The following is a 13508-nucleotide window of genomic DNA, read 5'->3' as shown; positions in this document are numbered from 1 at the left end:
TTGCTAAGTTGGGTCTAACTCTTTGCCACCCTATGTACTGCAGCACACCAGGCTTCCCTGTCCTTCACTATCTCCCAGAGTTTACTCATATTCATGTCCATGAAGTAGGTGATACTAATTAACCATCTCATCCTCTATTGCCCTCTTCTCCTTTTGCCTTCAATCTTTTAAGAAACTTAGGATGACTGCAACCACCTCCAGAGGGAATTTGTGATTCATTCTGCCAAGTTTCCAGAGGTAACAGTGATCCACAATCAATTTAAACTAAGTTCAAGACCAGAGGTTTTCCCCAGATAATCCAGTCAACTCAAAATCATGCTGAAATTTCATGTGAGAGCTTTTCCCTTCCTATTTTACCTTCTCTCCAAGAAGTGAAAGTCTTTGCGATCACAAACCATTATTGAGAAACAATTCTCCTGTGAGGTTCTCAAATTTGGGGGGGTCTAAGTTTTGATTACAGTTCTGCTCATCTTGCAACAGCTGCCATGCTCATTTACCTCTCCCGATTTCCATTTTATCTCTACATTTGACTTGATAATTCAAGTTGTCTTCTGAGATTTTTGTTGCTTTTTAGATGACTAAAAATTATGTCTTCTCTACTTTTTTTAGCTATCTGGGTGAGGGAAGGGAGAAAGATTGGGCCAAGTACCTAAACAATCATTATGTGAAAAAAAGTGAAATGTTTCATTTTATGGATGTAAGGGATTACATGCCTATTGTAAAACTAATGGAGATGTCAAATGGGAATGTGAATATATGAGTCTGAAGTTCTCAGAAGAGTCCAGAATTTGAAGATATCATTTAGGGAGACATTAACATATGGAGGTCATTTAAAATCATGGAATCAAATAAGATCATTTAAAATGTGAATGTAAATAGAGAAGAAGTCAAAGGTCAAGAATCAAAGCCTCTGTAATACTGAGGTCAGAATGAGAAAGAGAAGGTTAGCAAAGACTAAAAAGAAGTAGCCAGTGGAACATGAGGTTAAACCGGGATATCACGGTGTATCTACATTTAAGAGAAGAAAATATTTCAAGAAGGGAAATATTGAATGTTCCTTAGAGACTGAGTAAATTAGAATAATGAAGAATCTATTAATTGTGACAATATGGAACTCACAGACAAAAACATTTTCAGGAAACAGTGTGACTAAAACCTTACTAGAGTATTCTGAGAAGATACTATAACAAGAAGAGGTGGAGACATTGAATGCTGACAACTCAATACTAATTCTCTGTAAAAGACAGAGGGGAAATGAGGCAGGAGGTATAGTAGAATTTATTTATGTATTTATTTTTAAATATTTATTTAATTTATTTATTTTGCTGCACTGGGTCTTAGTGGCAGTGTGAGGCATCTTTAGTTGTGGCACGCAAACTTCTAGTTGCAGCAGGTAGAATCTAGTTCTCTAACCAGGGATTGAACCCAGGGCCCTTGCATTGGAAGTGCAGAGTCTTAGTCACTGAACTATGACTTAGGTGAGGGGTATTTTTAAATAGACATGACTTTCCGTAAGACGTCCCTGCTGCGGGCTCACGTGCGCCTGCACACCGGCCAGCGGCCCTTTGTCTGCAACTGGTTCTTCTGTGGCAAGAGGTTCACATGGAGCGACGAGCTCCAGCGGCATGCCCGCACCCACACAGGGGACAGAGTGTGCCCAGTGTCAGAAGCGCTTCATGAGGAGTGACCACCTCACCAAGCATTACAAGACCCACCTGGTCACGAAGGACTTGTAAGGCCAACTGAGGCAGGAGGCCCCACAGATGCAGACCTGCCCGTGTGCTGCCTGGGCCTCTGGCAGAAAGGAGGCCCACGCTGTCATGGGCCCGCCTCAACCCCCGTTCCTGTTGTGCGACTGTCGCCACAGGAAAGGGCTCTGCTGCCCCCATATGCACCTCCTTCTGAAGCCCCTTGGCTCCGCCCTGGCCCTCCCCTCTCACCACAAGCTCCTGGCCTGCCCAAACCATGGACACTGGTCATGCCCAATGAGACGTTCTAAATCAGGACGAGTGGGAACCCTTATTTCCAAAGGAAAACCATGAATTTCACTCCGTCGAGGAGTCCCCCCAGCACTGCCGGAGTCGCGTCGTGCCATGCCCCTCTCCCTCTCCTGCACCGCCCTGGCCCCCTCGGCCACTGCGGACGCCTGGACGCCCGGGCCCTGACCCAGGGCTCCAGGGCAGCCAGTCCGCCTCCACTCCACACGCCCCACCCCACCCCAACTCTCCTCCAGCACATTCCAACTTTCCATTTAAAAGTAAAACTACCCACCCACTCTCTGATTCCCCTTTGTCTATGGAGAACGTTGCCTTATACTCTACTTGCGATGATGAACACTGTGTATTGTGTGTGCTTTAAAGAAGTTTATTTAATTGCTCCCTTCTTCCTGTCCTTGTTACTCACCTCCCCCATGCCTGCTTTTAGTTTAGGGTTTTGGGGGGGCAATGATGAGCATATGAATTTTTTTTTCTCACGTTAGCAATTCTCTTTTCTAAATGACACAGCATTTCAACTCAAATCTGGATTCAGATAAAACACCTTCCCATCCTGAACCTCCTCCCTCTCCTCATCATCTCACCCACCCTGACCAGCCCAAGCCCTACTTGTATACAGTGTATACTGTATAATAGACAATTGTGTCTACTACATGTTTTAAAACATATTGCTTGTTATTTTTGAGGCTTTTAAATTAAAACAAAAATCCAACTTTATTTTAGTTGTAACTGCTTGAGGTATGTTTTATGAATTAAGTGACAGATTTGTTATCCTTTATTAATGATGTACTTTGTTGGTCAGCACTGGGCTGACAAAAATTTTTTCTTGCTAATAAATTTGGTTGCCTGAGGCAAAATCTGCAAAAAAAAGAAAAGAAAATGACATGATTGTTTTCTTATTAAACTGATCTGGTTGAAAGGGAGGAACTGGTGATGTTTGCAAGAGGAGGAATAGCTGCAAGTGTAAAGTCTTTGAATGGGCAAGAGGGGAGAGAAGCAGGAGTGCATGGCATTCAGAACATTTCTTCCATTACAATTAGAAAGGGAACCAAAGCAAGTGAGTTAAATTCCATGTAGGTTGATACAGTTGATGTCAAGAATTTATGTTTTTATTGAATTTGTTGGTCTTCACAGAGGATTAGTTTTCCTTCCCAAACATTTCTTATCTCTGATAAGAAATTGCATGTTGGAAAAGAACACAGAGAAACATGTTCAGAAGAGAGTGACTATGATTAGAAGAGGGTCTCAAATTTGTGTTACAATAATGAGTACAGGAACTGGGTATATTCCAGAAAAATCTTTGGGAAGATAGGCTTCAGAGAGCCCAAGTGTAGTCATGAGGCCAAGAGGGTAGTCTTTTGTGTGTGTGTGGCTCCAGAACATAGAACTGTGACCAGTGGATGGAATTTAGAAGGAAGTAGATTTCAATTCATAATAGAAATGAACTTTGTAACAACCAGAATATCACAACTGTGAAGTTGTGACGTTTCTTTCACTGAAAGTGTTCCAAGAGCTGGCTGACCTCCAGGAGGACAGTGTGGTGATAATGCTTACACTGAAAGGAGAAATTATATTCGACACTTTGAATCGGTACCTGAAGTGAGTTCTGTGAATTCAATGACTGTTTTCATCTTTTCAGATCTTTTCTCAGAGATATTTTTCTTTCCTTATGTTTTGCTGTCAACTGAAGCATTGTAATATCTTTATTGTTTTTAATGAAGATTTTGAAAAAAATGTTGTGGGGAGATATAGGACATATAACTCAGATTGTTTTTATGATCATATTTTGCAAGCTTTACAGACAAAATATGTGGTATAATAGAATTCTTCTAGGTTTGTCAGAAAAACTAGAGGAATCACATACCCAATTTCCAGTTTCTCCTTCTCCTTTTAATGCTTTTGAACTTGAGTCTGTGCATAAGATGCTTCAATGGGGTTATTGCTTAATTAATTAGAGACAAGAGAAGAATAAAATTTTAAAGAGGGAATGGTAGATTACAGAGTCGGCTGTTCAGCAATGACATGAACTAATTTGACAATTGAAGGGTCAGTACCTGCAAAAGTAAGGACACTGCTTACAAGCATTAGCATCCAACTAGTAACAATGTGCACGCCAGGATAATGAACTTAAAACAATAGTAATTAGCAGGCTAAGACAAAGGATTAAAATTAAAAATGAATGGCACAGTGCTTTTTGCTTGCTTGTAAAACAGCATTAAGCCAACTTAATCCATTTTAATTCATTGTGAAACCTGCAGTGCAAATGAGATGGATTCAAGGGTCAGGTTCAGCTCCTGAGAAAGTGCGATACATTCACCTGTGACAATTCTTTCTGGAATGATAAAGTAAGGGAAGTCTCTTAAGAACTCTGAATGACTCCATAAGGTCCCCAGAGATCAGGTGTCAAAGTTGTCTATCAGATGCCTGAAAGGAAAAAAAGGGAAGCATTACTCAATGCTATTGTGAGACAGTTGTCATTGACTGATCAGGCCTTTGAAGCACGCTTTCACAGTCAATGAAACCACCTGAATAGATGAAAGCCAGACAGCTTCTGACAAACAAGAGTCTATGGAATATTCATTGTGCATCTGGGAGAGAAAGATTAATGTATTAGAAATTAAAATGGGACCAGAATGTATGATCTTGCTCTAACACTTGGCCAGACCTGTGTCACCCACTGCTAGTGCCTGAAGTCGACAGACAATTCTGCCAAGGTAACTGAGAATCATTAAGCCTCCTGCTATTGTGCATGGTGAATAATAAAACTTTCCTCCTATTCTTTGCCTGGAGCTGACAATGAATAATTCTGGAGCTATTTGCAATGTTAACAGCACCTATCTTACCCATCCAAGCCTTTACGATAAGGATGGAAATATGCATTTCAACAGTCTGTACAGATACTGATTCACAGGCATTTCAAAGGACACCTGTCACTCAACTGAAGGACCTGTCAGTCTCCAATGTATGATGGTGCCAAGAAAATGGCCAAAAAGATTATCTGTACTTTATTTCTCCCCTTTTTCAGATTAAAACACTGTTACATTTGCCATAGACTGACAAGTGATTTACACTGGCAACTGTAACATGTTTAAGACTAGACAAAAAGCTATTCTCTTAGGCAGGCGTATTCTTCCCAGGTTTACAACTGTATCAAATATGATATCACAAATGTGACCTAGACCATACAGAATGTCATCATGCTGGATATTAGAAACACTTAATCTGTTTGCTGACATAAAGGTGACATTGATAGAGTTGTATTTTTGACGTCAGTACCCAAGTAAATTTACTTTTAGGAAATTACAAGTAGGCCAGTGTCCTTAGAGTGTGACCCACTTGTATTGGACAACTTCATTAAAGTTATATGTGAGCAACCGAAGATTTTTCTTCATCAGTATGTCATTGACAGTGCTCTTTAAAAATAGAACAATCTCCATAATCAACAGAAATTTATGTCACTTATTCCAAAAGTTAAAATTCAACTACCAAAGAGACTCTGAATGTTTGTCCCCCTGGATGAAATTATGAACACTATATAAATTTCCAGAGATGTTCATAGTTTTATTCCCCTGAACAAACACTGTGACTCTCATTAGGATCCCATTTTTATTCTACCTCTTTCGACTGCAGTTAAATTAGTAATTATATTAAATTTAAATTAATAAACATCAAAGAGGTCCACTTTCCTCACCCCTGCTCTAGTTCATGAGAGCACTTCTTTCTTACCAGAGTGTCATGGGTCCTCTTTATTTCATGAAGGTAATGAGCCTTTTACACTCCCTGTTGACCACACGGCAGTTCTTGGAAGATGTTTTAATGGTACTCATGTACAAAAGAAGGCTTGCATTTGGTACATTAAGCAACTGGGCTGTGGATTTTTTGGCCTCTGGCTGGCGAGTTATCCCTCTCTTCCTTCTTGCAATGTAGTCCTTATAAATGGTAATTGGTTTTATTTTTTTTCCCCTTAAAATAAAGTCTTTGGCCTTTTTTCCAATGTCATTTCATAGGATACATTATAAACCAGGGAGCTGTTCTGTCAGGCATTTGTCCCAAACATCTCTAGCATCAAGGGCTACACTGAAGAAATTTAAAACCAAATGTATTGCTTTTCTGTAGATGATAGATGATAGATAGGTGATATAGATAGATAGATATGCTATCTTGATCTTGGAAACCTAAACATGATCTTCTAATCTGAATTTCCCAAAGTCATACAACTATTGTAAAGTTGCAAAAAGTTCATTAAAATCACTAATAGTGATATAACATAGTTAAAATATCAAAACAGTCTCTCATGAAACACTGTTATAGTAAAAGTGGATGAAGCAAAGAGATTAAACAAGAACTGCCTTGGGCAGAGAATACAATGCTGGCCTATAACTAGATTCACAATACTGTGGGCTATAAACATTTTCATGAGGATTTGATAAACCTGTAATTTTCTCCTTATAGTGGCTTTTTTAAAATTCAATCAAACTTTATGACCCAGTCATTGCAAATAATTCTTCCAGAATTAATTTCTGAAAAAGAGATTTTTGAAATCTCTAAATATTTTCGTTGACCATGAATTGTTTGAAATGCTTTCTCCAGCATTTTGCCTGTAGAAAATTATGAAACAAAGATATCAGATCCCAGTAACACACCAAGCTCTTCTATGGCTTTGTAGAGCACTAGATGTGAGTCAGGGCTTCCCATGTGGCGCTAGTGGTAAAGAACCCACTTGCCAATGCAGGAGACATAAGAGACATGGGTTCAATCCCTGGGTTGGGAAGATCCCCTGGAGGAGATGGGCATGGCAATCCACTCCAGTATTCTTACCTGGAGAATCCCATAGGCAGAGGAGCCTGGCGGGCTACAGTCCATGAGGTAGCAAATAGTCTGAAGCGACTTAGCACGCACGCAGGATCTGAGTCAACTATGCATTCTCCAACCCACTCCAGTGTTCTTGCCTGGAGAATCCCAGGGACAGGGGAGCCTGGTGGGGGGCCGTCTATGGGGTCACACAAAGTCGGACACGACTGAAGCGACTTAGCAGCAACAGCAGCAGCAGCAGCATGCATTCTCCAAGGATTCTAATTTTAAGTAGTTTTCCTTCACACTGCTCTTTTCTTTTACCTAAACGTCTGTGTTTTAATTTAAATTCTCAGTGTTTAATGAGTGAGAGTTCCTCTTTCCATCATACTAGTATCAATTTATGGAATACTCATTTATTTAATTTTCACAGCATTCTATTATTATCCCCATTTTACAGTTGTGAAAACAATCCAAGTTCATGCACTTAGATTTAAGTGGCACTTGTGGTAAAGAACCTGCCTACCAGTACAGGAGACCTAGAGACATAAGAGACACACGTTCGAACCCTGGATTGGGAAGATCCCCTGGAGAAGGGCATGGCAACCCACTCCAATATTCTTGCCTAGAGAATTCCATGGACAGAGGAGCCTGTCAGGCTATAGTCCATAGGGTCACAAAGAGACGGACACAACTGAAGGCACTTAGCATGAAGCCAGTTTGACTCCAGATGACTTGCTCTAAGCTATGAATTCAGACTTATTTGTGAGAGGTACCATTTTTTAGCATGAACTTACAGTTAGGAAGTCATTAGGTAAGTAAGTGAAGTCGTTCAGTCGTGTCCGACTCTTTGCATCCCCGTGGACTGTAGCCTATCGTACTCCTCCATCCATGGGATTTTCCAGGCAAGAGTGCTGGAGTGGATTGCCATTTCCTTCTCCAGGGGATCTTCCCCAGCCAGGAATCGAACCCAGGTCTCCAGCATTGCAGGCAGACGCTTTACCATCTGAGCCACCAGGGAAGCAAGTCATTAGGCAACATGATACATAAAAGTTATCATACCTTTGACTATTATCTCCTCGAGTAATAAGCTTAACCTTCTTATAATATTTAATTACATAACTTACATTCTCTAATTAGTGGATATGTAAACAATAATAAGGAGAAGGCAATGGCACCCCACTCCAGTACTCTTGCCTGGAAAATCCCATGGACGGAGGAGCCTGGTAGGCTGCAGTCCATGGGATCGTGAAGAATCAGACACGACTGAACAACTTCATTTTCACTTTTTACATTCATGCACTGGAGAAGGAAATGGCAACCCACTCCAGTGTTCTTGCCTGGAGAATCCCAGGGACGGTGGAGCCTGGTGGGCTGCCATCTATGGGGTCGCACAGAGTCGGACACGACTGAAGCGACTTAGCAGCAGAAGCAGCAAACAAGAATAAAGCTAGGTCAGTTTAATAATTTCCATCAAAATGCTTATTAAAATGATATCAACAAAGGGAGAAAAAATATTTATTTTCTCAACCCTGTGTGTTACTTCATTACCATTATTTACTGGACTTTGCATTTTCCTTAATAAAGCCTATTTCTACTATCTCCCATGGACAACTGATCTAACATTCAGAGCTGGCTGACATTGTATTTATAGTGTTTAATCACTAGAGCACAACAGAATAATTTGTGTCCACTGAAATATAGATCAATCCAATATCAATTCAAGTAAGGAAATAATATCAAGATTACGAAGTATCTCAGATTTTCTAACTGATTGAAAGCAAAATCTCTATGTCTAGACAAAGCTTGAATATATTTCTATTGGATGCTGCTATCCTGGGCAGTGTTTCCCAAAATGTGACACAATCGGAAGTGGTGGCAATCCAGGTGATTTTAGGGATAGATTTGTTTTAATAGCTATGCATATATCTTAATGTATTAGGAAAAGCATAACCCACATATCAAACCTACAGCTTTATACATAGTTTTTCTTTAAGATAAAGATCGTCATAACAATCCTGTTTACATAGACCAAGGAATTACCAATACCTTCCAGTATCAACTGTTCAGAAATACTGTTCATACAGATGATTCCAGTTGCTGGCATCTTCAATTTATGCATTTGTCCCTGTATTTTTTCAATTCATACCTCAAAACTTAGAAAATAAAATCAATTTGTCATATACATGATAAAATATTGAGTTACTTTAGATGTACATGAATAGTTAGAAGTAATTGGTCAAAGGGTTTGATTTATGAATCCTTTTAGGTTCAAGTCAATTGGGTTCTCAACTTTTTTTTTCTCAATTTCCTGAGGAGCAGAAAATGAATCTAAGGTTTTACATTAAGAAGTCACTATTTGACTATACATAATGTGAGAAAAACCTCACAGCTTTCCAAATAAAACTTCTAAACTGAAAAATTATATGTTTGCCTAGAACAGATATGTGAATATATCTTTCACATCTGTATGTTTATTTAAACAATAAAAATTATTCTTGTAGTGCATACATCTTCTATCACTACTCCTTTAAAAGACCACATGTAGATCTATAAGGATTCATGGAGCTATTAGGTGCTGGATTTTCTCAAGTCAGATCTAGTTAAGAATTTAAATAACAACTCACTGAGAATGTACTCCTACATTCAACAAATATTTATTGCCTACCTGTCAAAAACAGTTTTTGGCTCAGTTGATTAGGCAGTGAATACAAAATCCCTGGCCTCCAGGAACTTAGATTGAGAATACAGGCAGGATAGGGGACAAATAAATAAGATTCTACAGGGCTTTCTAAACCACTATAAGACTGTGACTTACACTATAAGTGGACTAGGCATTTGGGAAAAATGATATGATCTCATGTCTTAAAAGAATAACATGGATTTCTATATGGAAAATAAGTGGTTGGGTTCTAGAGTCAAAATTATAAGCCAGGAGACCAGTTAGGACACTGTAACAGTAGTCAGTCCATAGGAGACCTGATGAGAACTTAGAACATGATAAGTTGGATTCTGCATCTATTATTTCTAAGTAAAGGCTCAAACAAATTTCTGGTTTATTGGATATGAAGTATGGAGGAGAGACTGAGAGATGAACATGGATGCCAAGATTGGAAATATGATGACAATTATGAGGATATGTTTGAAATAATTGATAAAAGATGTTTGCTCATATTTCTCAAAACCAAATGGTGAAATTGAGTGAATAAGAAATGCTTGTTTGTACCAGTCCATGAACAGGACAATTTCAAAAGAACAAGTTTGGGATATTGCTTCATATGGTTTCTTGGAATAGGAATATATTACAAAATAATCTCATAGCAATATGATTAGTATTAGTCCTAAGCACCTAAATCTATCAGAGGAGTTAGATGAAATACCTTGCTCTTTCTCAGTAGATACACGTGAGGTGAAATTTTTATTCCTGATGAGTGCATCAAAACAAAAAATGCAATTATCTTTCTGATATGAAACCCAGTTTTTTCTTTCTATGAGGTATCATGTTGTTGTTATTGTTGTTTGGTCACTAAGTCATGTCTGACTGTTTATGATTCCATGGACTGTAGCATGCTAGGCTCCTCTGTCCCCCAATATCTCCCAGAGTTTACTCAAATTCATGTCCACTGAGTTGGTGGCCGCTCAACCATCTCATCCTCTGTCGCCCCTTTCTCCTCCTGCCCTTAAACTTTCCCAGCATCGGGGTCTTTTCCAATGAGTCAGCACTTCACAGCAGGTGGCTGAAGAAGTGGAGCTTCAACTTCAGCATCAGTTCTTCCAATGAATATTTAGGGCTGATTTCCTTTAGGATGGACTGGTTTGATCTCCTTACAGTCCAAGGGACTCTCAAGGGTCCTGTCCAGCACCAAAATTCAGAAGCATCAATTCTTTGGTGTTCAGACTTCTTTATGGTCCAACTTTTGCATCTGTACATGACTACTAGAAAAACCATAGCTTTGACTGTACAGACCTTTGTCAGCAAAGTGATGTCTCTGCTTTTGAACACACTGTCTAGGTTTGTCATAGCTTTCTTTCCAAGAAGCAAGAGTCATTTATTTTTATCATGTCACCTAGTAAAACTTTATACTATTATACAATCAATAGTTTCATTATTTTAAATAACAAACTCACCTTTTTTCAATGAGAAGTAAGCTGATTCCCTGGTGTTTCAGATGGTAAAGAATCTGCCTGCAATGTGGGACACCTGGATTCAATCCCAGGGTTGGGAAGATCCCCTAGTGGATATGGCAACCCACTCCAGTAATCTTGCCTGAAAAGTCTCCATGGACAGAGGAGCCTGGCAGCCTACAGTCCTTGGGTCCACGACTGAGCAACTGAACACACACACACAATTTCATTTTATATTTTAATTTTCAAATTAATTGTATTGTTTTATATTGTATTTATTTTCATGGTTCCTTTGATTCATGACTTGTAACACTAGTTATCTGTCTTTTAGGCATTTAAATAGCATGACTGAATTGATTAAGGAAAATTATTAAATAAGTACTTCAATAGGTGGTATGGGATATGGCAAAATTCACCAAGATTAGAGGATGAGATGGCTGGATGGCATCACTTACTCGATGGACGTGAGCTTTAGTGAACTCCGGGAGTTGGTGATGGACAGGGAGGCCTGGCATGCTGTGATTCATGGGGTTGCAAAGAGTCGGACACGACTGAGTGACTGAACTGAACTGAACTGATTGAGGTTTAGAGAAATGTTAACATTTTCTGTGTTGCTTATCAGCAGGGTCATTCCTGAGGAAGTAGGGACATCTAATCTTCTTATGTACATCTGTCATCTTGCTGACAGTTATCAGATATAAAACATGTATTTTCTATCCTAATGTGACATTGTTCTAGGCACTATACATACTAAGTTGAGTTGTAAGGATAATGTTCCTATCTATGAGAAATGCATAATTATATATATATAATGAATATATAATTTATTAAAGGAAAGTAGCAACAAATACAGGCTATCAAATAAATCACATATTTTGTCCTCCTGATTTCCAGAAATCCAAATCTTTTTTTTAAAGTGGGAGTCACATCTTCAAAATTCACAACCCTCATAAATCTTTCCCTCTTAAGAGAAATGCTACTCTATTTTATTATAACTTGCACATAACTCTTTAATGTATACATTCACAGGCCTTATTATAGAACCTAAATGCTACTTTCTTATTATTTTCTAATTAGTTATACATTTCTATTAAACTATAAGTTTTTCATGGATTGATTTTTTCTTTCCCCAGCCTAGAGATATAAATAAATATTGCTGTTTTTTTCCTCCTTTTCTGGCATCCTCAGTTTCAATAACTATTCTTATAACCTTAATTATCACTTGCATCTTCAAAAACTTTCTCTTCTCAAGTTTACAAGTTTAACATCAAACCTTCATGGTTTATTGCTTGTCCAGCATAGTACATGGTGGCACCAGTCACTTTCTGTATCCTCCAGGTACTATGCAGAATAGCAGTGCGGAGAAAAGGAGAGGATAACATCAGAACACAGCATCCCACTGGCCAAATGGTTAGGTGTGTACCTGGTCATGTCCAGTACCAGGAAAACAGAGCCCAAATAAATAGTATCATCTTACTTAGAAAATGAAAGTCGACTTTAAATAAATAGAATAAGATAAGATAATATTCAAAGTTAGGACCACCTCTGGTTTTTTATTTAAGCCAGAAAGCACATTTCTCTAAAAATCAGTCTCAAAACCAGTCAGGGACTCAGAGTCATGCTGACGTTCTTGTCTCATTCCCCTTGTTATACTCTTTTGCACTGAAAATTAGCATCTAATCCTGTTTAGCTTTGTCTTTGATGTTTTCGGCTTTAATGATTTCCAACTCATAGACCATCGTATTCGCTAGAGAATCCATCTGAAGTCCCCACCTTTTTCGATGACTGGAGAACAACAAATAGACTGACAACAAAAGCTGCTTAACTGCATGCGAAACAGAGCAGCGTGAAAGACATCCTTTGTCCAAGGAAATTAGGTCTTGCAGAAATTTACCTGTTAATTTGGGCAGGGAGCAGGGGTGGATAAAATGGCATAATGTTAGCAAAAGGACTTGAGGGCATCTGCATGTTTAAGCTGCTTATCCTCTCAGGTTGTGGGCTGTCTTCAATATTTTGTGTGGGTATCAGGTATATTACACTCCTAAAAATAATTCCTCTGAAAAATTTCCCTTTAAATCTTTTTTCAGTTCTTAAGGGGAAATGTTCCCTTTGAGTCATTGCATTTAATATATTGCAACTTAAAATTAATTTAATAACATAAACGTTTAAAAGCTTGAATTATCAAGATAAATCCAGTTTAAGAGATTGTGGAATGTCTTTCTGCCTCCAAAGAAGCTGGGTGTTTATTTGGAAGTTAGCTTTTTAAAGGGGAGATTATAGTAGGTTTCAACAGAAAGTATAGAAAAGAAAAGATCCAGAAAAGATCAGTCTGGATGAGAGCTTCATTTAGAGACTTAAAAAACAGTGTGAAAATCTATGTAATGAAAATATCAGTTGTTGTGATCTAAAAGACATAAAAAATGGACAATTTTCAACCACTTCTGAAACCCCCTCCCCCCATTGCCGCACCATCACCACCACCACCACCACATACACACACACAATCGGTGAAGTAGGGTCAGGAATTCAAAAGCAAGACCAACAATGCATTCACAATCAATATGTACAAACATATTGAATGCCCTGTTTCTATGATTC

The 13508-nt window shown here is 38.7% G+C and overlaps 1 non-coding gene across 1 annotated transcript; it reads right to left on the bottom strand.

Moving 5' to 3' along the window:
• Positions 1-7734: 7734 nt before the first annotated feature.
• On the bottom strand, positions 7735-7806 carry TRNAC-GCA (transfer RNA cysteine (anticodon GCA)). Its single transcript has one exon. It is a non-coding gene; the product is annotated as a tRNA-Cys (tRNA).
• Between the last annotated feature and the right edge of the window lie 5702 nt (positions 7807-13508).

This window comes from Budorcas taxicolor, chromosome 2, assembly GCF_023091745.1.
Source record: "Budorcas taxicolor isolate Tak-1 chromosome 2, Takin1.1, whole genome shotgun sequence".
Classification (NCBI taxonomy): Eukaryota; Metazoa; Chordata; class Mammalia; order Artiodactyla; family Bovidae; genus Budorcas; species Budorcas taxicolor.
Note: the sequence above shows the minus strand (reverse complement) of the source record. Positions and strands in the feature narration are given on the sequence as shown.